Source organism: Neofelis nebulosa, chromosome 2, assembly GCF_028018385.1.
Source record: "Neofelis nebulosa isolate mNeoNeb1 chromosome 2, mNeoNeb1.pri, whole genome shotgun sequence".
In the NCBI taxonomy this organism is placed as follows: domain Eukaryota; kingdom Metazoa; phylum Chordata; class Mammalia; order Carnivora; family Felidae; genus Neofelis; species Neofelis nebulosa.
The window spans coordinates 210,749,523-210,773,277 of NC_080783.1; the positions used below are offsets into that span (position 1 = coordinate 210,749,523).

At 48.3% G+C, this 23,755-nt stretch overlaps 1 protein-coding gene across 1 annotated transcript in view; it reads left to right on the plus strand.

Moving 5' to 3' along the window:
• The first annotated feature begins 6,467 nt into the window (after positions 1–6,467).
• Positions 6,468–23,755, plus strand: part of ZBTB17 (zinc finger and BTB domain containing 17) — a 35,046-nt gene continuing 17,758 nt past the window's right edge. The window contains exons 1-2 of the mRNA XM_058718963.1: positions 6,468–6,604; positions 8,683–8,765. The gene's annotated coding sequence lies outside the window, so the exon portion shown is untranslated. The remainder of the gene's footprint in view (positions 6,605–8,682; positions 8,766–23,755) is intronic.

Below are 23,755 nucleotides of genomic sequence, written 5' to 3' on the forward strand. Positions count from 1 at the left end.
GAACTATATATATATTTTTTATTCTTTATTTTTGAGAGAGAGACAGAGGGCAAGCAGGTGGGGAACGAGAGAGAAGGAGACAGAATCTGAAGCAGGATCCAGGCTCTGAGCTGTCAGCCCGACGCAGGGCTCGAACTCATGAACCATAAGATCATGACCTGAGCCAAAATTGGACGCCTAAACGACTGAGCCACCCAGGCACCCCACCGAATGAACTATATTTCCAGGTAACTTTGGCCCTAGTTGATGAGGGAAAAGTTCTTGTTTACACAAGAATTCCAGCTGGGGCACCTGGGTGGCTCAGTAGGAAAGAGCACGTGACTCTTGGTCTCGGTTCCTGAGTTCAGGAGTTTAAGCCCCACATTGGGGGTAGAAGTTACTTAAATAAATAAATAACTTGAAAACAATCCAGCTAGTAAATGTGGAAAAGAATAACATCAGAAATGCATCATTTTACGACCTCTAATGAAATCATTGACTCGAACGAAGAAACTGTTACACGGGAGGTCGATGGGGAACTTTCCAAAGAAGGAATCCAGCTGCTGTCATCGAAACCTGCCAGTGGTCTTAGCACCACTGAAGGGGTCTCTGATGGGACTCAAGAGAAGCACTCAGCAGCACCTAGGGACATGTTCTTATTAAAAATGTCGTATCCAAATCTACTCAGGCCTCTGTAGCTAATTTACAGGAAATAGGAGGAGAGAAGAGGTAGTCAGATGACAGCACAAGGAAGCAAACGGAGAAATCCAGAATGTGGGACTTTCTACGGGACGTGCTTCCAAAGAATTTTCTCCTCCTCCTCCTCCTCCTCCTCCTCCTCCTCCTCCTCCTCCTCCGCCTCCTCCTTCTCCTCCACCTCCTTCTTCCTCTTCCTCTTTTAATGTTACATTGTGGAAATATAAGATGATTTTTTAAGAGTTGCACACTGAGGGGCGCCTGGGTGGCTCAGTCCATTAAGTGTCTGACTTCCACTCAGGTCATGATCTCGAGGTTCATGGGTTCGAGTCCTGCGTCGGGCTGTGTGCTGACAGCTCGGGGCCTGGAGCCTGCTTCCGATTCTGTGTCTCCCTCTCTCTCTGCCCCTCCCCTGCTCGTGCTCTGTCTCTCTCTCTCTCTCTCTTTCTCTCTCTCAAAAATAAATAAGCACTGAAAAAAAAAAGTTGCACACTGAACTATATAAGGATGGAATGACATATCTGGGTTTGCTTTATCTTATTTTATTTATTTAGAGAAAGAGAGAGAGGAAGAGAGGGGCCAAGAGGGGGCGGGGAGAGAGAGAATCCCAAGCAGGCTCTGAGTGTGGAGGCTGTCACAGGGCTTGAACTCACCAACCATGAGATCATGACTTGAGCTGAAATCAAGAGTCGGACATTTAAAAGACTGAGCCACCCAGGCACCCCTAGAGATTAGACTTCAGAGATTAAAAAAAGAAAGAAAAAGGAAAGGAAGGATATATTAGGTACCTGTAGCAAAATAACTGTTGAATCTGGATGATGGGCATATAGAAAATAATATTTTTTCTAGATCTATTATTTTATTCTTTTATTTTACCTAGTACTTTATTGTTTTTTCCTTTTCTTTTTATTTTTTTAAACTTTAAAAAAAATTTTTTTTAACGTTTATTTATTTTTGAGACAGAGAGAGACAGAGCATGAACGGGGGAGGGGCAGAGAGAGAGGGAGACACAGAATCGGAAGCAGGCTCCAGGCTCTGAGCCATCAGCCCAGAGCCCGACACGGGGCTCGAACTCGCAGACCGCGAGATAGTGACCTGAGCTGAAGTCGGACGCTCAACCGACTGAGCCACCCAGGCGCCCCTTTTCTTTTCCTTTTAAAGTAAGCTGTACACCTAACATGGGCCTCAAACTCATGATGCTGAGATTAAGGGTCACGCGCTCCACCAACTGAGTCAGCTGGATACCCTTATTTTATCTAGTACTTTGTAATATTTCCAAAATGGAGATGAATTAAAACGTGTGTGTCAAGGATGTATGCCAAGGATGCCTGTGAAGTGTTAAGAAAACTGCTTCATGACAAATAAGCAGAGAAAAAAACTCATTGCGCTTACAAATTAATATACTGTTATTTAACTTGTGATTTTCAACCTGTGTGTAATCAAACTGATCAACTAAATTGTATAAACAGACATTTGTCAGTTTCTCTACAACCCTTCGAGTTTACAGCCACAAGTGTTGGTCAACCACTGAGGTTCTCCTCATGGGGAAATGGCCCACATGTAAACAATTACTGACCTTTGGGAGGACATTAGGGTAGGGAGTGGATGGGGTTTTGGTTGGAGACTCCAGAGATGGCGAAGAGCCCTGTGTGTCCCTTGGATAGCTAAAGGGTGGGGACAGTGGAGAGGGAAGCCCCGGGTGGAGGGAGTCCCTTAGCTATTAATAGACTAAACAATTGTCCCTAATGAGGAACCAGGCAAGTCACAAGCCTTCACTCATTCCATCAACAAATGTATACTTAGCTCCTGCTCTCAGCCCCGTGGCCCAAATGTTTCAATCCCTTCTTGGATATTATTCTAAGGAGTTTCTGGCATCTCAGCTTCACTTAATAAAGACCACGGTTGGGTCGAGATCTCAATCAACCAACCAACGGTGCCGTTAGAACCATTCTCAGCTGTTAGGGCTGGGACAGTAAAACTCAAAAGTCTGCAATGTGCACTTATATTTATAAATTTGGCCAAATCTAATGCTATGTTCCTTCCTCCCTGACTTAGCATGTCTAAATTTCATGGACAGTCTCTAGGTTTCGGCTCATTTATTAGCTAAGGTTTGCTCGCTCTTTCTTTTCTTTTCTTTTCTTTTCTTTTCTTTTCTTTTCTTCCTTTCTTCCTTTCTTCCTTTCTTCCTTTCTTCCTTTCTTCCTTTCTTTCTTCCTTCCTTCCTTCCTTCCTTCCTTTCTTTCTTTCTTTCTTTCTTTCTTTCTTTCTCTCTCTCTCTCTCTCTCTTTCATCACCTCTCTGGCCAGACCATGTGCTTGTTCCCTGGGGCACTCTGGACTGGACTCAGATCTGAGGACAAATAAAGGATGGTGATCTCGGAGAGGAATCAGCCTCTCTTTGTAAAATAACTTCCTCAGATAAGGTCAGTACGTGCTTCCCAGGGAAAGCAGGGTTACTCTCATTCAATGGGAGGAAGGGGCTGCATCTCTCTGCAAAAGAGTTTCATTGAATTTCAAATTTGGAGAGGCGGGGCATTTAGTCATCTGTATCCACCCAAACACCCCTATTTTGACTCCTAACTGCCACTTGTTCCCATTCAACGCACTTGGCCAGGCTGTGAATACAACTTTATTGGAATTATGTTACAATTCAGCAACCTACAGGATCAGCTCGAATTTTTGGTTGCATAAGCCCTGTAGCTACAAGAGAGGAGATCAAATTTTTAGAGTAGTCACGAATGGCCCTTGCTTCTCTGGTCCTGTCTTGAGCTGAGAATTTAAACCCTAATTTTTTTTTTTTTTAAAGTCTTCAGTGAAATTATGAATAGCCAACCTACCCACGAGTCCTCATTATCCTCATTTTCCCCATAATGTTCAATTGCAGTAACTACTCCAACTACCAAAGCATGTCTTTATTAGGCACTTTCCCCCAGGCAACAATACGTATTGTGATAAGTGATAACTTATGTAACTATTTTTTTCCCTGCACAAAATAGGCTAGATTTGCATCACCTTCAAATCTAATGCCCTGACCCCTTGGGGGTCAGTTTCCTGCAGAAATAGAAACCTTGCTGGGCTTTCTCTTTAAACTTTTTATTTTGGAAAAAAAAAAAAAAAAAAAAGAATGTAGGTTCACATGCAATCTTTTTTTTTTTTTTTTTTTTTTTTTTTTGAGACAGAAAGAGACAGAGCATGAACGGGGAAGGGTCAGAGAGAGGGAGACACGGAATCTGAAACAGGCTCCAGGCTCCGAGCTGTCAGCACAGAGCCCGACGCGGGGCTCGAACTCACGGAGTGTGAGATCGTGACCTGAGCCAAAGTCGGCCGCTCAACCGACTGAGCCACTCAGGCGCCCCTCACATGCAATCTTAAGAAACAATACAGAGCAATGCCACCACCTCCTTCTTTACCCAGTTACCCCCACGCTAACATCTTGCAAAACTATAGAACACTATCTCGACCACGATATTTACATGGATATAGTCAAGGTGCCCAACATTTCCATCACTACAAGGATCCCTCATGTTGTCTCCAGTCTTCCTTTAACCTAAAAGGGATTCAATACAGAAAATTAAGTGTTTATAACATTATTGGAGGGGCTGAAAGAATGGTCTCTAGACCGGTCCCCTAGTAATGGCTCTCAGAACACCATGGAACTCACCAGTCAGACGCTTTTACTTCTGCCACAGTCAGGAAAATGAGGAATCAAGAAGCCACCACTGAGATTATTGCATTCAACAGATCACCAGCAGGAATCCACGGATCTAGATTTGGGACTAGAAGCTGGTTCCCAGGCACTGGAATGCTGAGTTTGGCTGTCACCATCTCACAGATGGCTTCTGAACACTAGCGGAGCTGGAGACTGGCCACCATGCCCTGTTGAAGACCCTCACATGTGCATGACCTTGCTTGCCAGCCGCAATGAGCTAACATCGGTAGGACAGTTCTTACCAACTTGCAGAACTCATCTGTATCTGGAATTCTAACTGCAACTGAGTGTGGGAAATGGTATTTGAACTTTTCGATTCTGGAAGGAGTGGGTGGACTATACCCAACACAGATGGACACAGAGGTAGATCTGTGTCCTTCATACTGGGAGCACAAGAGGGGTCCTATCAGATTTGCTATGATTTTCTTTAAAAGAAAGAGTGAAGTCAACCTGCTACTGAGTCCTTTTAGTTTTCCTAGTTGTTGTGAAGGGAGGAGTGGTGACTTGGCTGACCCATGTTTGCTGAAGCTCCTTTTCAGGCTAGCCATCATGAATTTGTAGGTAACAGTCTGTCCCTTTGGGTACTTCTTCCAACTGTGCTTGGCTGTGGGTGCAATCAAAGAGAAAAGGAGCAGCTGGATTTACTGAGGGTTGGAAAGCTTACCAAACCTGATGAGGGAGCGTGGGGCAAGCTGAGGGCAAAGTACAGGCTAACAGCACCCCCCATGCCCACCCCGGTTGAACATGTGTGATGTTTCTGGGACACTCCTGGCTACCCCAAAACAAAGGAAAGCAGTTCAAGTGCTTGCCATGGTGATGTGGGAAACTAAGACAAGTGAAAAATCAAATTCCTAATAGGCCCATAGCCCACTGACAAGTCCTTGAAACAAGCACAGTGACCTCCCTCTAGGATCCCAGCTGCCTCGATGACACTTTGCTAGGGGCAAAAGAGAATCTTAACATCATCCCAACCTTGAGGATCCTGTAAGTCTACTTCCTTTATCTCAGCTGCCCCAAAACATGTGCTGGCAATCCTACTCCAAGCTTATGGCCCCCTGATATACATCTGAAGGGTCTCATGACTAAGGTTTTATTAAATGGTAATAAATGGCATTTCCCTAGCAACAGCTAGCCCCTCAAGGTCCCGGAAAACTTGCTTACAAAAATACCTTAGGGACTCACTCTATCCCTGACCGCCCCCCCCCCCCCCCCAACCTGAGGGTATATAATGAGTTACCCGTCAGGACCCCGGTGCAGCTCTTCCTGCCCACGGGTCCAGTCCCCGTGTTTTAATAAAATCACCTTTTTGCACCAAAGATGTCTTCAAGAATTCTTTCTTGGCTGTTGGCTCTGGACCACCCCACCATCACCCCAAAACCTCATCAAAATCCATACGACAAAAAGACAAGGGAGCAAAGGAGTTCAGGATGGTGACAAGAGTGTGGTTACCATTCATGGGAAATCAACAGGATCAGAAGTGAGGAAAGGAGAGAGCCCGCGAACTGTGAGGAAATAGAGAAGTCAACGGCCTAGAGGTGCTTTAAAGTTGGAAAGAGGCCAGAGAAGGACTGTTCACGTCTGCAGACACTTTTTTTTTTTGTTTCTAGCACCCTCATTCACACCCGGGCTAATCCTGGCTCTGCCCTAAATAGAGAACGGGGTAATGATTGGCTCAGAAGGTAGAAAAAACATAAATGGGGATCTGCTGCTTTGGAGCCACACAACTGGTTCACATCTCTGCTCCACCACTTGTAAGATACGTGACAATGGGCAATTCGTTCAACCTTCCTGGGCCTCCGTTTTCTCTTCTTCAAAAGGGGGGAGAAAAAAGCCTAACCCCACGGTTAGTGAGAAGATTTAAGGAGATCATGCGCGTAAAGCGCTTAACAGTGCCTGGCACACAGTAAGCGCTGAACGCGGAGAAGCTGTTACTGTTATGTTTGGAACAGAAAACCAAGGAAGGGTTACAATGAGGACAATTCTAAGTGCCGGAGTAGTGTGTAATACAGAACTTCTGGGCAGGTAGGCGCATGCGCCTGTCCGCGGCCCTCGGCCGGCGCGGGCGCTGCGCATGCGCCGGAAGTTGCAGCCGGGAAGCCAGCGAGGTCGGTTCCGCCCGACTCTGACATGGCGGCGCCCTTTGTCTGCTCTGAAGTGCCGTCCCCGGCCTTCTCGCGGCCGTGATGCACCTCCCTCTACGGTGGGGTCCGGGACATGGCAGGTGAGGGCCAGCAGACGCCCGCGGCCCGGGGAGTCCCGGGAGCCGGGCGGAGGCGGTGAAGGATGGGGCGCAGCGGGACGCCGGGGACGGTTGTGTGGGGGAGGGGAGGGAAGTGGAAGGGGAAGGGAACCGGGATTGGGGGGTGACCCCGCGGGGCAAGGGGGTGCGGGGCAGCCGCCAGGCGAGCGGGCGCTGAGGGGGCGAGCGGACCGGCAGTTCCCGCGAGGGAGCGCGAATCGCCTCCCGGCTTGGGTGACACCCCGGCTCGTAGCATCTCCGCCCCCGCCGCCCGGCTGTCACCGTCCCTTGACCTCGCGCGCCGTGGCGGGTGGTCGTTCTGCGGCCGCAGCGTGGCGCGGTGTCGGGGCCGCTCGCGTCGGCGCGTCGGGGGCAGGAGGGCACTGGCTTGCCGGTCCAGGAGGTGTTGGCAGAGTGGGAGGTCCACACTGCCCCTGTACAGGATTATTTCATTCATTCCTTCCTTCCACCCGCGGCGGCTAGGCACCTGATAGGGTGTGAGGCTAGAGCGAGTGCACAGACAGACTTGATCCTGGTGGGGTGGTTGAAAGTGTGAACTGTGGAGCCAGGCAGCCGGGGTTTGGATCCGGACTCGGTGCTTGCCGGCTGTGTCCTGAAACACGTGAGGTTCTCGCTGTCTGCCCCGGTTTCCTCATCCTTAAAGCAGAGATGGTAATGAAACCTGCCTCCTAAGGCTGTTCTAAAGATTAAATAAGGTAATAGGTGCAAGGTGTGGAGAACCCTTCCTAGTATAACGTAAATGCTGTGTGTGTTTGTTGTTGTGACTGTTCGTTTCGTGGTCATCGCCCAGAGCTTAGAGACTCATGTGGGAGCCGTGGACATAAATACGTGATTCTGAAATTGCCCCGAAGGAAGAAAAGCATAAAAGTTCTCCTTGCTCGGGAAACAGAGTAGAGGCACCTCACTCAGTCTAGGCGGATCCAGGGAGGCTTTCTCTCCCCAGGAAGCTGAGACCTAAAGGACGCAAGAAAAGGGGGAGGATTCTCACCTGAAGACGGGGGTGTGTGAGAAAGTTTAGGGGCTCCTGGCATAACTGAATTGAGTTCTCTGCCCTAGAGACAGAGACAAGAGGTAAGACTAAAGAAGCAGGCTGTGGTCTGGTCCTGTGGGACCTTGTGAACCTGGTTAAGGGCTTTTAAGTTTTAGGTTAATGGAAAGCCACGTAAGAATCAGATGGGTGGACTAGAAAGATCACCTGTTTATGTGGAGGAGGCGTTAAAGGGAGCAGGCCTGGAGACCCGTTAAGAGGCTGCTAGAAGAATCCAGGTGAGAAACGAGGGTGGTCTTGAGTTAGGTTAGAGGCAGAGGGTGGGGAGAGAGGTTTTGGAGAACTGGCCAAACTCGGTGGTTACATAGATGAGCAAGGAGAACTTTTATGCTTTTCTTCCTTCAGGGCAGTATCAGAATCACGTATTTATGTCTGTGGCTCCTAGGGGCAGAGAGGTGTCGGGACTGACCTCACACTTGTGACCCCCAGGTGGTGGTGCCACTCAGTGTGATAGGGAACAGGCCGGGGAGTAGCTGTGAGAAGGGAAGATACGTTTAGTTTTGAACATGTTGAAAGCAGGTGCCTGTGGAACAGTCAAGTGGGACTATACAGTGGCGAGCCAGAAGTCGTCCTCCATCAAAAGTCACTAAGGTTGTGGGAGTGGGTGTGCTCACCTGGGGCAAGAGTATATTTCATGGGAAAGCAAGAGTGTCTGAGACCCCCCCGGAGGGATGCTAATGCTGTAGCAATGCGGTAACTTGGGCACAGCCTTGTTGCTCTTGCTTTTCAGCATTGTGTTATGTCTTTCTGGTAAGTAGGGGTGTGTGAGGGCTGGGAGAGGGTTTACTCATCTTTGTGTCCCGGGTGGCCGGCACAGGGTCCGGCACGCAGCAGGCCGATAATGATCCAAACGAACTTGTACTGAGGACTGACTTTGTGCCGGGCTCTGAATTTGCCTGTGTTTCATGGATGAGTGAAAAAGGGCGGCTTTTAGGGAGCAGGTGCCTTGCAGGTTCTCATCCGATTTTCTGCCTGGGTGTCTTTGATTCAGGTGATGAGCCGGAGGAGGAGAGCCAAGCTGGAGTTTACGCAAACTGTCAGAAAAGAGTAGCCTGGGCTCCTTGGAAATCTGAGGTATGTCGGTAATGCTCAAGGATGAAACAGACCAGAAGGTCAGCTCGCTTGTCCTTCTTCTTCTCTAGGCTCAGCGCGATTCAAATCACCCTTTCAAGGCAGCTTTTTCTTTCAAGCTGTACAGTGAGGACAGTATCTGAGTGTGGTTGGGAGATTGTTGCTGTCATTATTCGTGGTTTACCAATGAAGACCAGACTAGGTTAATCACTGGGCAAATGCTCACACCTTGTTTTAATCAAGTACAGCCTAACATGCTCCAGCCAAGCAATCCCAAAATACAGTGGCTGAAACAAACTCGAAATTTACTCCTCTCCTCTTGATAACCTAGAAGTAGGCAGGCCAGAGTTGGTAGGGCATCTTGCTCTGTTCTGTGAAGTATCCGGAAATGGGGTTCTAGTGATCATGTCTCCTGGTCCAAGCTGGCCGCTCCAGCCCCTGCCATTATTGTCTGCACCCCATCTGGCAGACAGAGTGGGGAGCACATGTTCATTCCTTTTAAGGTTCTCATGTTTAAAGATCTGTATTCTTGTACAGCATGTCCCCAAACATAAGCATCTGGTGTACAACCAAAGAACGAATCATGAGTGTCCCAAAGCTGGAGGGAAAGCTGGCTAAGGGAGCCTGCTTGGTCCCTTTGTGACTGGATTGCTGACCCTGGGGCTTGGGCCCAGCCTGAGGGAACGTCCCCTGTATTGGTGACAGAGGGCTGGGCGTTCCCCAAGGCAGACTGCTCTGGCTTCAGGTGGGTTGACATGCTTGGGCACAGGGAGTCCTGGCTTGTTAATGCATTCAGCGCTTCCTGTGCCCAGCAGGTCAGACGCCATGGCAGGTGCTAGCTAGGGAAGACTGGATCCTGGGAGCAAGGAGCTCTTAGCCGGGTGGGTAATCACCATACAACACAAGGAACACTACGGGGTCTATTCCCGAGTGTGAGGCGATCCAGGGGAAGGATGACTGATGGTGGAAGGCTCTGCTGAGATGGGGGGGAGATCAGACTGAACAGCGTGTTTGGATTGACATTTGTGAAGCTCCCCTCGTAGGCGGTGAGGACTCTGGTGTTAGGTGTGAATCTCTGTTTAGTGGCTCTGTATCCTGAGGGCCAGTTACGTCACTGCTGTGCCTCAGTTTCCTCCTCTGTCAGATAGGGATAACAGTACCTACATCACAGAATTGTTTTGAGAATGCCCGGTGGGGAAGCCGGGTTGTGTCCTCGCTCAAGGCAGGAATTATCCCGATTGTCCAGAGGGGATCAGCGACCGCTCTGGGAGTTCTGCCAAGCTCTCTGATTAAAGGGGTCCATCTGTGGATTCTCAGAGACCGTACGCTGAATGGTCTGGCGAGGGGTCCTTTGGGAAGGGAAGGATTGCCTCTGCCTGTTGAATTCCCATAAGCTCAAATCCTGCTGGGAAGCCTTCTCTGGGCCCTGCCCGGTCACCCACCCCAGCTGAGGGTAGAGCGCCTCCTCTGTTGATTTCTTAGCATCCTGCACTGATGTCTCAATGCATTCCTACCTCACGGGATAATCCTAGGTTTCTTCGTCTCCCCGTTGGCCCATTGGCATCGTGCAGGCGGGGACGGGGCTTGTTTCTTCTGGTCCCCGGCACATAGCTGGCGCTCAGTAGACATACTTGGGTGGATGAATGATCAGCCTTGGCTGGCTAGGGAGGAACCAGCAGTCGGGTTGGAGAGAACCCCGACGTGATGTGGGGCTGGCATGCTATTGATTGAAGACAGGAGAAACCTGACGGTTTATTTGGTATCCGGCTGGAGTAGGGGTGCGAAATAAAATGGTGACCTGTGAGATTTGACAGTTGAGGTCAGAAGATAGTTCCTCTGTCTTTTTCTAGTAGAGCATGGTTTCTCAACTTTGATTTTTTTTTTTCAATTTCTATTTTTTAATGTTCATTTATTTTTGAGAGTGAGACAGAGTGCGAGTGGGGGAGGGGCAGAGGGAAAGGGAAACACAGAATTGTTTCCCTGAAGCGGGCTCTAGGCTCCCAGCTGTCAGCACAGAGCCTGACATGGGGCTCAAACTCACCACAAGATTCATGCCCTGAGCCGAAGTCGGATGTTTAACCGACGAAGTCGCCCAGACAGCCCCTTCTCAATCTTGGTGTTCTCGACATTCAGAGCTGCGTGAATCTTTGTTGTGAGCTGTCCTGTGCACTTCGGGATGGTTATGGCATCCCTGGTCTCCACCCATAGATGCCTGTAATACTCACCTACCTCACCAGCTGTGACGATGAAACATGACTCTGGACATTGCCAAACATCTCCTGGGGCCAGATGGTCTCCCGCTAGAAGCCTGCAGTGTCGGGTACTGGTCAGAAGTCAGACATACCTGGACTCTTCCTCGTTCTTATACCCACTAGATGTGCCTCTGGGCAAAATACTTGGTCTCTCCAAGCCTCAGTTTCTTCCGTTGTAAAATGGGGATACTGATGACCTCACACGTAACTTTATTGGTGGAATTATTGATGAGGTGATGAATGTGAAATGCTTAGTTGGGTCCCTGACTCCGTAATTGGTAACTGGTGTTATTATGTGTTAGGAGAAGAGGACCCTTGAGAGGGTCAAAACAGAGCGTGCACAGTTGAGGAAGAAAAAAAATGGTATAGGGATACATACAAGGTACAAAAGTCAGAAGGTTCCAAAGAATGCCTTGTGGGGAGGCGAGTCACCCTTCCATACCTGACCCATTTCCCCTCCCAGAGAACTGTTAATGGTATCTGTGGATCCTTCCAGAGCTATTGCCTGCATGTATATGTCTCTGTGTGTATCTAGGGAGGACCATTTTGTAAGCGTCAAGTGGTTTGATTCTGTTTACAGACACTGAGCTCCTGCGTGTAGAAGGGCAGCCTCTGTGGGCGGGGCTTCAGGGTTTTACTAGTTTGCCACATAAAAGACCAGGTGGCTCACTCTTTACCGTCCTGAAATTCCTCGAAGGATGGTGCTTGCGCGGGTGGTCACAAAAGGGAGGGACCCAGCCTGAGAGAAAATGAAAAACTCCAGATACGTTTGTGTGCACAAAGCATGTTGTCCTGGAGACCACTCCCTCCTTCCTTTGCTGGGCACGGTTTCTAAATGACTGAAATAACAGAGGTCGAAGCATAAGCGTTTGCTGAGCGGTTTCCGCACTTGCTGCGGACGTGTGCGCTGTCGGCACAGGTACCCGGCCCTCTCGTGGGTCCCCCTGCCACCAGTAGCTACCCATCCAAGGGCCAGTGAAAGTAGACCTCTGGACTGTAATCGCCACGGATTCATGCGGAAAACCGGGGCTTGGGCTCTGGGCTCGGGGAGTCAAGCCTGCTTGTCAGGAACTGGAGAGATGTAAGCCTTGAACTTCCAAGGAAAGAGGCAGAGGGCCTGGTTAGAAGTGGGAGTTGCTCACTCCTGTCTAAACAGCCGCCTGCGGAGGCTCGGAGGTGGCGGTTCCCGCTGAGGGCGGGACCACCCCGAAAGCAGGTGCAGTGGGTTCCTGGTAACATCAGAAGCCTCCTCTGACATTTTGATGACTGCAGCTGACACTGCCGTGTGACAAAAGGGGGGCCGTTGAGAGTAGATCCTGTGAGCCCTCATCACAGGAGAAAATTGTTTTCCTTCTTTTTTTTTTTAAGTTTACTTATTTTGAGAGAGAGAGAGCACGAGCAGGGGAGGGGCGGAGGGAGGGAGGGAGGGAGGGAGAGAGAGAGAGAGAGAGAGAGAGAGAGAGAGAGAGAGAGAGAGAGAGAGAATGAATGAATCCCAAGCAGGCTCCACACTGTCGGCACAGAGCCCAACTCAGGGCTTGAACTCACGAACTGGGAGATCATGACCTGAGCCAAAACCAAGAGTCAGCCCCTTAGCCAACTGAGCCACCCAGGTGCCCCTCTTTATTTTTCTTGTATCTCTGTGAGAAGGAGGATGTCAGCTGCACCTGTTGTGATCACACGTCACCGTATATGGCAACTCAGACGAGCTGTACACGTTAAACTTACCCAGTGATGTATGTCAATTATTTCTCAGTAAAACTGGAACCCCCCCCCCCAAAAAAAAAAAAAAAGAAAAAGCACTCAGTTTTTTGTCATAAGAGGTCTGGCAGTAGAACCTGTTCCCCCCACCCACACCACTTCCTATGCTGGAACTGTTATTAATCAAAGCAGCCACTTTCCTGTCCCGAATGGGAGGCGCTGGTGCCCAGCGGGAAGCTGTTTCTCCAGCGCTCTGAGCCTGGTGTGCAGCACGTCTCATTTCGGTAGTCTTGGCAGTGGGGGGCCCCCGTCAGGGACTTTCCTGGTTTACTGTAACTCAGCTGCCCAAGTTCATGCCTCGAAACATTGTTTAGGGGCGCCTGGGTGTCTCAGTTGGTTAAGCATCTGACTCTTGGTTTCGGTTCAGGTCATGATCTCACGGTTTGTGGGTTTGAGCCTTGCATGGGGCTCTGTGCTGGCAGTGTGGAGCCTGCTTGGGATTCTCTCTCTCCCCCTCTGTCTCTCTCTGCCCTTCCCCTGCTCGCCCTCTGTTTCCCTCTCTCAAAATAAATAAAATTAAAAAACAAAAACATTGTTTAAAGTCAGAAAGAACATTGTTTAATTTTGTAAGTTGTTTTTTGTTAAATATTGAGTAGATACAAAGAAATATATACAGCATAAAGAATAGATACAAGGAAACCCATGTACCCATGGCTCAATTTACAAATAAGAATGTTACTGTTTGTTACCTTTGGAACACCCCTCCCTAATCCTATCCTGTCCTGCCCCCGCCCCCAGCTCATCACAGTTTTGCTTTTACCATTCTCTTTACAGTTTCAACCACGTGTGTTTGTATTACTAAACAATGTGTTGTCTCATTTTGCATGTTTTTGTTTTGTTTTTATTATTTATTTTTTTGAGAGAGAGGGAGAGAGAGCGAGCGCGCGCACGCGTGAGCAGGGGAGGGGCAGAGAGAGAGGGAGACGCAGAATCCGAAGCAGGCTCCAGGTCCGAGCTTGCAGCACCGAGCCCGACGCGGGGCTCGAACTCACCAACTGCGAGATCGTTACCTGAGCCGAAGTCTGACACTCAACCGAATGAGCCACCCAGGCACCCCTCATTTTGCATGTTTTGAACTCAATATAATCATGTTGTTTTCTTTAGTTTCTTAAATTGTTGGCTTAATATGGGTTCTTGAGAGTGATGCATGTTGCCTGTAGTTGTATTTCACTTTCACGGATAAAGTTCCCTTGCAGGAGAATTTACTTATCCTTTCTCTTGCTAGCGGACTTCTGGGTTGTTGAGTATTTTGCTGAGACGGTGTTGCTGTGAGCATTCCTGGCCCCCACGTGCAGCTTCTGCAGGGCGCACCCTCAGGAGTGTGGCTGAATCTCAGGGTGTGTGACCTTCAGCCCAACCAAATAATGCGTAACGTTTCCAAAGTGCCTTCCCCCGTTTACAGTTCAACTGAAAATTCTGTTTGTTTCACATCCTCCCAACTCTGGTTTTATTAGGCTCTAAAATTTTTTCGTAATCTGGGGCACCTGGGTGGCTCAGTGGGTTAAGCAACTGACTTCAGCTCAGGCCATGATCTCACGGTTCATGGGTTCAAGCCCCGTGTCAGGCTCTGTGCTGACAGCTCAGAGTCTGGAGCCTGCTTTGCATTCTGTGTCTCCCTCTCTCTCTGTTCCTCCCCTGCTCATTCTGTCTCTCAAAAATAAATAAACGTTAAAAATTTTTTTTTTTAAATTTCTAGTAATCTGATGGGAATGACGTCTTGTGTGGTTTTGATTTTCATTTTCATGATTATTAGTGGGCTAAGCATCTTTTCATATACTTATGAAAATTCTTGTTTAACGAGGTTCCACACCCAATGTGGGGCTTGAACTCACGACCCTGAGAGTAAGAGGCACGTGCTCGCCTGACTGAGCCAGCCAGGTGTCCCTCGTATACTTATTCAGGTTTCAGCTGCTGTGAAAAAGCTGCTTAAATCTTTTGCTTATTTCTCTACTGGGTTGTCGATTTTATTTCATTTTATTTATTAATGTTTATTTATTTTTGAGACAATGTGAGAGACAGAGTACAAGCAGTGGAGGGGCAGACAGAGGGAGACACAGAATCCGAAGCAGGCTCCGGGCTCTGAGCTGTCGGCACAGAGCCCAACGCGGGGCTCAAACTCACAAACTGCGAGATCCTGACCTGAACTGAAGTCGGACGCTCAACCGACTGAGCCCCCCGGGCTCCCCTGTCTTTTTTTTTTTTTTTTTTTTAATTTTTTTTTTCAACGTTTTTTATTTATTTTTTTTGGGACAGAGAGAGACAGAGCATGAACGGGGGAGGGGCAGAGAGAGAGGGAGACACAGAATCGGAAACAGGCTCCAGGCTCCGAGCCGTCGGCCCAGAGCCTGACGCGGGGCTCGAACTCACGGACCGCGAGATCGTGACCTGGCTGAAGTCGGACGCTTAACCGACTGCGCCACCCAGGCGCCCCCCCTGTCTTTTTATTGTATATGGATTTCTTGTTTTTTTTGGTTTTTGTTTTGTAGACTGGCCCTTTTTCGGTTATATGTGTTGTACCTGTCCCATTTCCTCCTGTTTGTTGCTTTTCACTGTGGTTTTTTTTTTTTTAAACAAATTCTTAATTTTAATGTTTATAATTTTTTTTTCTTTTATGGTTTGCGCTTTCTGTTCCTTTTAAGAACTTCCTTCCTACTTTATAAAAATATTCCCCTGTATGTTGTCGTGCAAACATTTTTTTGATTTTGCCTTTTACGTTACGGTCTTTAGTCCATTTAAAATAATTTTTGTGTATGCTATGAGATGGGCTGATTTCTTTTTTCCTTTTTCAAAAATTTTATTTAAAACAACTTTTAAGCTTTTTAAATATTTATTCATTTTTGAGAGAGCGCATGAGCTGGGGAGGGGCAGAGAGAGGGAGGGAGGCATAGATCTGAGCTGTTGGCACAGAGCCTGATGCGGGGCTGGAACCCAAGAGCAGCATGATCATGACCTGAGCTAAAGTCGGACACTCAGCTGAGTCACCCAGGCACACCTAAAATTTTTCTAATGTTTATTTTTGAGAGAGACAGCATGAGTGGGGGAGGGGCGGGGGGAGAGAGAGAGAGAGACAGAGAGACAGAGAGAGACAGACAGACACACACACACACACACACACAGTCACTCCAAAGCAGGCTCCAGGCTCTGAACTGTCGGCCCAGAACCTGATGCGGGGCTCAAACCTGTGAGATCATGACCTCTGAAGTTGGATGCTGAAGTTGGACGCTTAACTGTCTGAGCCATGCTTCCCCCCCCCCCCCCAATTTTTTTTTAATGTTTATTTATTTTTGAAGGAGAGATAGAGTGTGAGTGGGTGAGGGGCAGAGAGAGAGAGAGAGAGAGAGAGAGACAGAATCTGAAAGAGGCTCCAGGCTCTGAGCTGTCAGCACAGAGCCTGACACGGGGCTCGAACTCACAAACCACGAGATCATGACCTGAGCTGAAGTCAGATGCTCAACGGACTGAGTCACCCAGGCGCCCCCCCCCCCCCCCGCCACAAATTTTTATTAAAAAAAAAATTTTTTTTTTCAGTTTATTTATTTTGAGAGAGAGCGAGAGAGCACACACGTGTGAGGTGCCACCAGCACAGAACCCAGCGCGGGACTCCATCCCACCAACCATGAGATCATGACCTGAGCCCAAATCAAGAGTTGGATGCTTAACGGAGCCATCTGGGCGCCCCTCCTTTAAAAAAAACACACACACACACACAAAAAAAAACCCCATATATAAATGGACTAAATTGTCCTAGTACTATTTTTTTTGGGGGGGGGGGAATCCCTTTCATGTGGTTCTGTAAATGTGACCACTGACCGTCTCAATACGTCAATGTCCACAGATAACGTGGATCTGTTTCTGAGCTCTTTACTATTCTCCGTCTCTCTGCCAATATCATTCTGCCTTAATGGCTGAATTTTTATGTGATAGTTTTTGGAACCTAGTAGGGCCTTGGCCCTTTGCTCTTCCATTTTAATTTCATTTCATTTTTTAACGTTTATCTTGAGAGAGAGCACGTGCAAGTGGGGAAGGTGGGGGAGAGGCTCTCAAGCAGACTCCATGCTGTCAGCACAGAGCCTGATGTGGGGCTTGATCTCATGGAGCATGAGCCAAATACCCTAAGCCAAGATTAAGAGTCAGATGCTTAACCAGCTGAGCCACCCAGGTGCCCCCATCTTCATTTTAGATTGTGCTTGTCAAATTCCATAAAACGTTGTTGGGATCTTTTATTAGAATTGTTTTTGAGTTTATTCCATATCTACATAAATCACCAAAGTCTAACTTTAGTTACTGTCTTCACAGCCTGCTGTCAAACAATCAAGGACCTTAGCACGCTTTAATTCCCATCACTCCCTCCTTTTATTCTATTGGTGTGCATTTTAGTTCTTTTTTTAAATTTTGGAAGATGCCATTAGTTCAGTATTGTTTGGATTCACTCACTTATTATTGACTACTTTAGTTGGTCCTCATTCTTTCTTGCATTTAATATTTTCATTCTGGGATCACTTTTTGTCTCCCTGAAGTACATCTTTTATAATGTGTGAGTTTGGGCTGTCATCTCTTTGGGGGCTTTCTAGTGTTTACCAGTTCTGGGGGTGGGGTGGGGTGGATTTTACCTGCCAAGATTTTGGTATAGGCAGTTTCTGTGCAGTCCGTTTTTCCATTGACTTATCATCCTATGTGGCTCCAGCTTTATTCTGGAGGATTCTCACACGAGACCTCCCTCCTTAGGAGGGAGAGAGAACTTGAGCCCGCTCAGTTCTGCAGGTGCCTTCGATACCCACCCTCAAAGCTCCACTTGCTGTCTGGATTCCAGCCTTTGCTGACTTTTGTTTGACCTCTCAGTGTTCCTCACTGACTTGCCGGTTCTTTGATGCATTAAAAAAAAAAAAAGTCTCACAGTTTTCCTTCAGCATTTGTAGTTGTTTGCTGTGAGACTTGGCCTGGTTACCTGGTGTGCCACGCTTCCAGAAATCAGGATGTTTCCGAGTTTTAATCTTGTGTTTCCTCTGGCAGCAGGAAACACCGGAGATGAGAACTAAGACTTAGTGATGTGCGCTAAGGGTTTTCGTAAGATGTTTTGTAACACTCATTAGTACAAGGAAAGGGAGTTGGTAAGTGCCAATTAATGACAGAATTCGCCCTTTGGGGACAGACTAAGGGTCTTTTGAGGCTGGCACTCCATGTCTGCGGAGGTTTTGTCCTTTTCTGAAGTGGAAAGAGCACATCTTTAGAGTATGATGGACTTGGCCTTGAATCTGGGCGTGTCAGTGAGAGCTGGGTCAGCTGACAACCTCTCTGAGCCTTGATTTGCTTATCTGCACAGTGGGGGTGATCAGATTAACACCCTTCTCTGGGGATTACTGCGGGTAGTGATGAGGTAGCATGTATTCTGGAACACGCTGCAGGCAGGCAGCTACAGCAGCTATCAGTTATTCCCTTTGACAGCATTTTCTCCACGTGCTGCTGCCCTTGGGAAATGACGAGCCTGTGATCTTGGTAACCTCCCAGTTGTTTCACGTGGTGGAGCTGATTACATATTAGCAAGGCTGTTTTCTCCGGGCGCAGGCACACGGTCCCACCCACAGTCCTTTACCAGGACTCACAGTTTTTCCCAGCTGGGCGAAATCCCCATCCGATTGGGAAATCGCCGCATCTGTACCGTGGGCTCTCTGATCAGCTACTCACATCCAAGCATTAGTTTTTACCCAACCAACGAATGCATTAAAAATTTGCATCGGAGGGGCGCCTGGGTGACGCAGTCGGTTAGGCGTCCGACTTCAGCCAGGTCACGATCTCGCGGTCCGTGAGTTCGAGCCCCGCGTCAGGCTCTGGGCTGATGGCTCGGAGCCTGGAGCCTGTTTCCGATTCTGTGTCTCCCTCTCTCTCTGCGCCTCCCCGTTCATGCTCTGTCTCTCTCTGTCCCCAAAAAATAAATTAAAAAAAAAAAAAACGTTTAAAAAAAAAAAAAATTTGCATCGGTATCAGCAGGCCGCCATCTAGACAAAGTGTACCGTTTCATGATCCTGAGAACACGCCCTGGCCCACAGTGGGAACTGTCAGTCTTTTAGATTTTTGCTCGCCCTGTTCTGGAAGTGGTATCTCGTACTTCTTTATATTTCTTTATTAGGCTGAACGTCTTTTTTTCTGTATAGAATACATTGACCACCTGTGTTTCTTTTGTGAATTGCCTCGTCATTTCCTTGACTCATTTTTCTGTTGGGAGATTTTTTTTTTTCTTGTTGATTAATTTTTAATAGCTTTATTGAGATACCCATGCAGCACCCATTTAAAGCATATAATTGGGGTGCCTGGGTGGCTCAGTTGGTGAAGCAGCTGACTTCGGCTCAGGTCATGATCTCACGTCTCGTGGGTTTGAGCCCCACATTGGGCTCTGTGCTGACAGCTCAGAGCCTGGAGCCTGCTTTGGATTCTGTGTCTCCCTGTCTCTGTCCCTCCCTCACTCACACTGTGTCTCTCTCTCTCTCTCTCTCTCTCTCTCTCTCAAAAATAAACATTAAAAAAAAGTGTACAATTAAATGGCTTGCAGTATATTCCCAGAGTTGCACAACTATCACCTCTCTCTATTTTCTTTTTTTTAAAATTTTTTTTTTTCAACGTTTTTTTATTTATTTTTGGGACAGAGAGAGACAGAGCATGAACGGGGGAGGGGCAGAGAGAGAGGGAGACACAGAATCGGAAACAGGCTCCAGGCTCCGAGCCATCAGCCCAGAGCCTGACGCGGGGCTCGAACTCACGGACCGCGAGATCGTGACCTGGCTGAAGTCGGACGCTTAACCGACTGCGCCACCCAGGCGCCCCTCACCTCTCTCTATTTTCAGAACATTTGTATTATCTCGAAAGAAACCCATTACCAGTCACTCTTTGTTCCCCTCTGTCTCCCCGAGCCCTAGTAGGCAGTCATTATCTATCCTTATGGATAGGCCTGTTCTGGGCATTTCATGTGAATGGAATCCTGTAACTTGTGGTCTTTTGGCTGCCTTCATTTAGCATGATATTTTCCAGGTTCATTCATGTTGTAGCATATATTTTTACTTTTTTGTTTTGTTTGTTTTAAGTAACCTCGATGCCCAGTGTGGAGCCCAACGTGGGGCTTGAACTCATGGCCCTGCGATCAAGACCTGAGCTGAGCTCACGAGTCAGATTCTTAACAGACTGAGCCACCCAGGCACCCCTTTATTATTACTTTTTTATTGTCCAGTATTCTATTGCCTGGACACACCACGTTTTATTTATCCATCAGTTGACGGACATTTGGATTGTTTCCACCTTTTGACTATTACAAGTAATGTTGCCGTGAACATTTGTGCACAAGCTTTTATGGGGACATAACGTTTTCATTGTTGTTTGTATGAGGAGCCTTTTGTATAACAAGAGTGTTAACTCTTATTTACGACATAGGCTGCCAATATTCACCCCTAATTTATATTTACATTTGGGAAGTTGAGAAGATAAGGGTAAAATGGATGAAACAGAACATTTAGGGGCACCTGGCTGGCCTGGGTCAGTGGTGCGTGTGACTCTTGATCTCAGGGTTGTGAGTTTGAGCCCCGTGTTGCATGTAGAGATTACATAAAAATAAACTCTTAAAAAAAAAAAAAAAAAGGAACAGAACATTTAGAATGCTGACCAGTCTTCCATACTTCTAAGAATTAAGTGTATGTGCCGACTTCCCCCACTGTGGCCCCAGTAAGTGGCCCCTTGGGGCTGGTCTGCATACCTTACAGGGCTGCTGCAAGCTCTCTTTCTGTACCTGTTTGTGTCTCTCTCTCTCTCTCTGTCTCTCTCAGCCCTTAGGACCGGGAAACAGGAACCAGGCAGCAACTAGGGTGCTTTCCAAGTTTCTCTCGGAAGCTCACACTCCAAAGCGACTGGCTGAAAAACCGCCAGGGTTTGCGAGTCAATCAGTCGTTAAAAGGCTTCCAGCAGCTCTGCTGACTCACGGCTGTTGCAGGTGGAGGGGATTTGAGGGGCTGGAGGTCAGCCAGCGCTGTTTGTTCAAGGGCAAGCACTGGGGCCCTGAGCTTCCTGAATCCTCCCAGGGCTGTTGTCCAGAAACTGTTCTAGAGCTGCCCTTTAGCAGCTGGAGTTGAGGAGCACAGCAGTTTTAAAAAACCATTGGAGGGGCGCCTGGGTGGCTCAGTCGGTTAAGTGGCCGACTTCAGCTCAGGTCATGATCTTACACTCCGTGAGTTCGAGCCCCGCGTCGGGCTCTGTGCTGACAGCTCAGAGCCTGGAGCCTGCTTCGGATTCTGTGTCTCCCTCTCTCTCTGCCCCTCCCCTGCTCATGCTCTGTCTCTCTCTGTCTCAAAAATAAATAAAAACATTAAAAAAAAATTTTTTTTTAATCATTGGAAATGGAGACATTGAGTTCTTGACCACTTGTTATCCAGGCCTAACATAACCCAAAATAGCCCTCTAAAATATCCTTGTACTCATTTAGTTTTCCTCAGTCAAGTTTTACAAAATATTTTTAGTCGAACCAACTATCTGGAATAGTGAGTAGACAGTTTGGTGCTGGCTTCTGCTGTGCATAGTTCTGTATCCGAATATATATGTCCTGTGTAGCTCTTGTCCATCTCAAGATTTCCAATACAGGGAAGGTTTTTGTTTTTTTAAATGTTTAATTTTGAGAGGGAGAGTGTGAGTGGGGGAGGAGCAGAGAGGGAGGAAGACAGAGGATCCAAAGCAGGTTCTGCGCTGACAGCACAGAGCCGGATGAAGGGCTCGAACCCACGAACTGCAAACTCATGGCCTGAGCCAAAGTCAGATGCTCAACAGACTGAGCCACCCCGGCGTCCTCCAATATAGGGAAAGTTTTTTTTTTTTTTTAATTTTTTCTTTTTAACGTTTATTTATTTTTGAGACAGAGAGAGCATGAACGGGGGAGGGTCAGAGAGAGAGGGAGACACAGAATCTGAAACAGGCTCCAGGCTCTAGGCTCTGAGCAGTCAGCACAGAGCCCGACGCAGGGCTTGAACTCATGGACCGCGAGATCGTGACCTGAGCCAAAGTCGGACGCTTAACCGACTGAGCCACCCAGGCGCCCCGTATAGGGAAAGTTTTAAATGAAAGTCTGCTCAGTGCTGGGTTACTGTCTCATTTTTGTCGCTCGCTTGGTATCTGTTATACTTTGCATGCCATTTGTCATCTGGCAGTCTTATTGGTGAAAGCATTTATTCAACATTTATTAAATCTTCACACTAGAAGGGATCTTAGCAGTCACGAATCCTAGTGAGGCGACAAGCCAAGGAAAAGTAACGTGAAATGCACGTGCTGCGTTGAAGTCCGAATACATCCACTCCCAACTTCCTTTTTCCTTTTGGCTTGGGTCCCAACCCTGACTAGTATCATGGGACAACTAATCCTTCCTTTGGAATTGTCATGTTCTACCTGCTTTCTCAATGAAAGCCCCGGTGTTCCTCCGGAATCATCGTGTTCTTTGCAGAGAGCAGGTAGGTGACTTTTGCCGTCAAGGATGAGCACTGCAGCCTGTGTTTCGGTTACTGTTGAGCGGCACAAGCATTGCCATTTGCAGGGCCTTTTCCTGGTCCTCTTTCATTTGATGGGGGCCTGGTGAGATTTCACATCTTTTAGAAGAAGTTGGCATCAGATTCCCCTTTTTCCTTCGGTATCGCTAGCGTGGGTTCACGTGCAGCTGGAATGATGGTCGCCGGCAGCCGCGTCGTGCAGCGGGAACTTGTATCCTCATCATCCCCATTTCAAGAAAGGAACCCGAGGTGCTCGGCCCGCTTTGGTTTGATGCCGAGGCAGGAGGGGGTGACTGGGGCCGGGGGTCCGGCAAGTCCCTGAGGCCGCGCGCAGAGCTGCGTGTGAGCCTCTCTGGAAGGTCATCGCGGCGTCCGAGCGGCTCGGCCGCACCTGGCAAAGGCCGCCGGCTGCCCTTCTAGGGGATTTTCACTTTTGTCCCCGGAAGGAATTTCTGCTCATAAAGATTTCTCGGGTGACACATTCGTTGTGCAAATTACCATAATTTTCCATTTCCCCTATGAGAAATGTTTTCCCGTTGAGAAGTTTTGAGTCACCAGGTCTTGTAGAAAATGTCTTAGAGGTTTTATAGTAAAGAAAAATGAAGGCGCTCAGGCATTGTGGACACTTTCTTTCTCCTTCCTTCCTTCTTCCTTTTTTTTACTTGGTTTGACTTTGTTAGTGGCTAACATTTAGAAGTGGTAAAAGAGAATGCAGAAAGGATGTGCCCTGGCAAGTAGAGCTCCTTCCTGCCCTTGCCCTGCTCCTCCGAGGGCCCCTCCCCTGTGTCTTGTGCTTCCGGTGACAGATGAGCTAGGATGTCACAGCCTGGGCTGATGGTTTTGCACAGACCGCACGGCCCCGCTTCCCCTAGGAAGGGTCAGGTTCCGAGTGTGTTAAGGGACTTTGAGCCGCTCCGAGAAGAGGTACTTAACATTTTTCAAAGAATGTTACAACGTTTAATGGGCAGGCCATTTGCACGGGTTGCCCTGAAAGGTCCGCGTGAATGTGTGCACCCTCCTGGTGCCAGCTGGGGGTGACATTGCCTCATTTTTCCCATCCCAAGGGTCCAGCACTGTGGGACTTTCTAACTGCTTTTTCTGCTTCTGGCCCTTCCTCTTTGAGTCTGTTCTCCATACTGATGCAGCCAGAGTGACCTTTCAGAAATGTGAACCTCACCGTGGCCCCCTCTTGCTCAAACCCCCGGCAAGGCTCCCGACGGCCAGGCATGAACGCGAGGTCCTGGCATGGTGGGCATGGCCCCGGCCTGTCCCTCCAGCTGCATTTCTCACCGCGTTTTGCACTCGGTCGTTTCTCTTGGGATGCTGAGGTGTGCCGTCCCACCCCCACCCGGTCCCGAGCCCGCGCAGCAGTTTTTCTCCTGAACGCACCCCGTTGCGTGTGCTATCCTCTTCTCTGAACGCCCTTCTTGCCTTTGTTCGTGTGTCTTGTTGGCTGCGACCGGGTACCGTATCC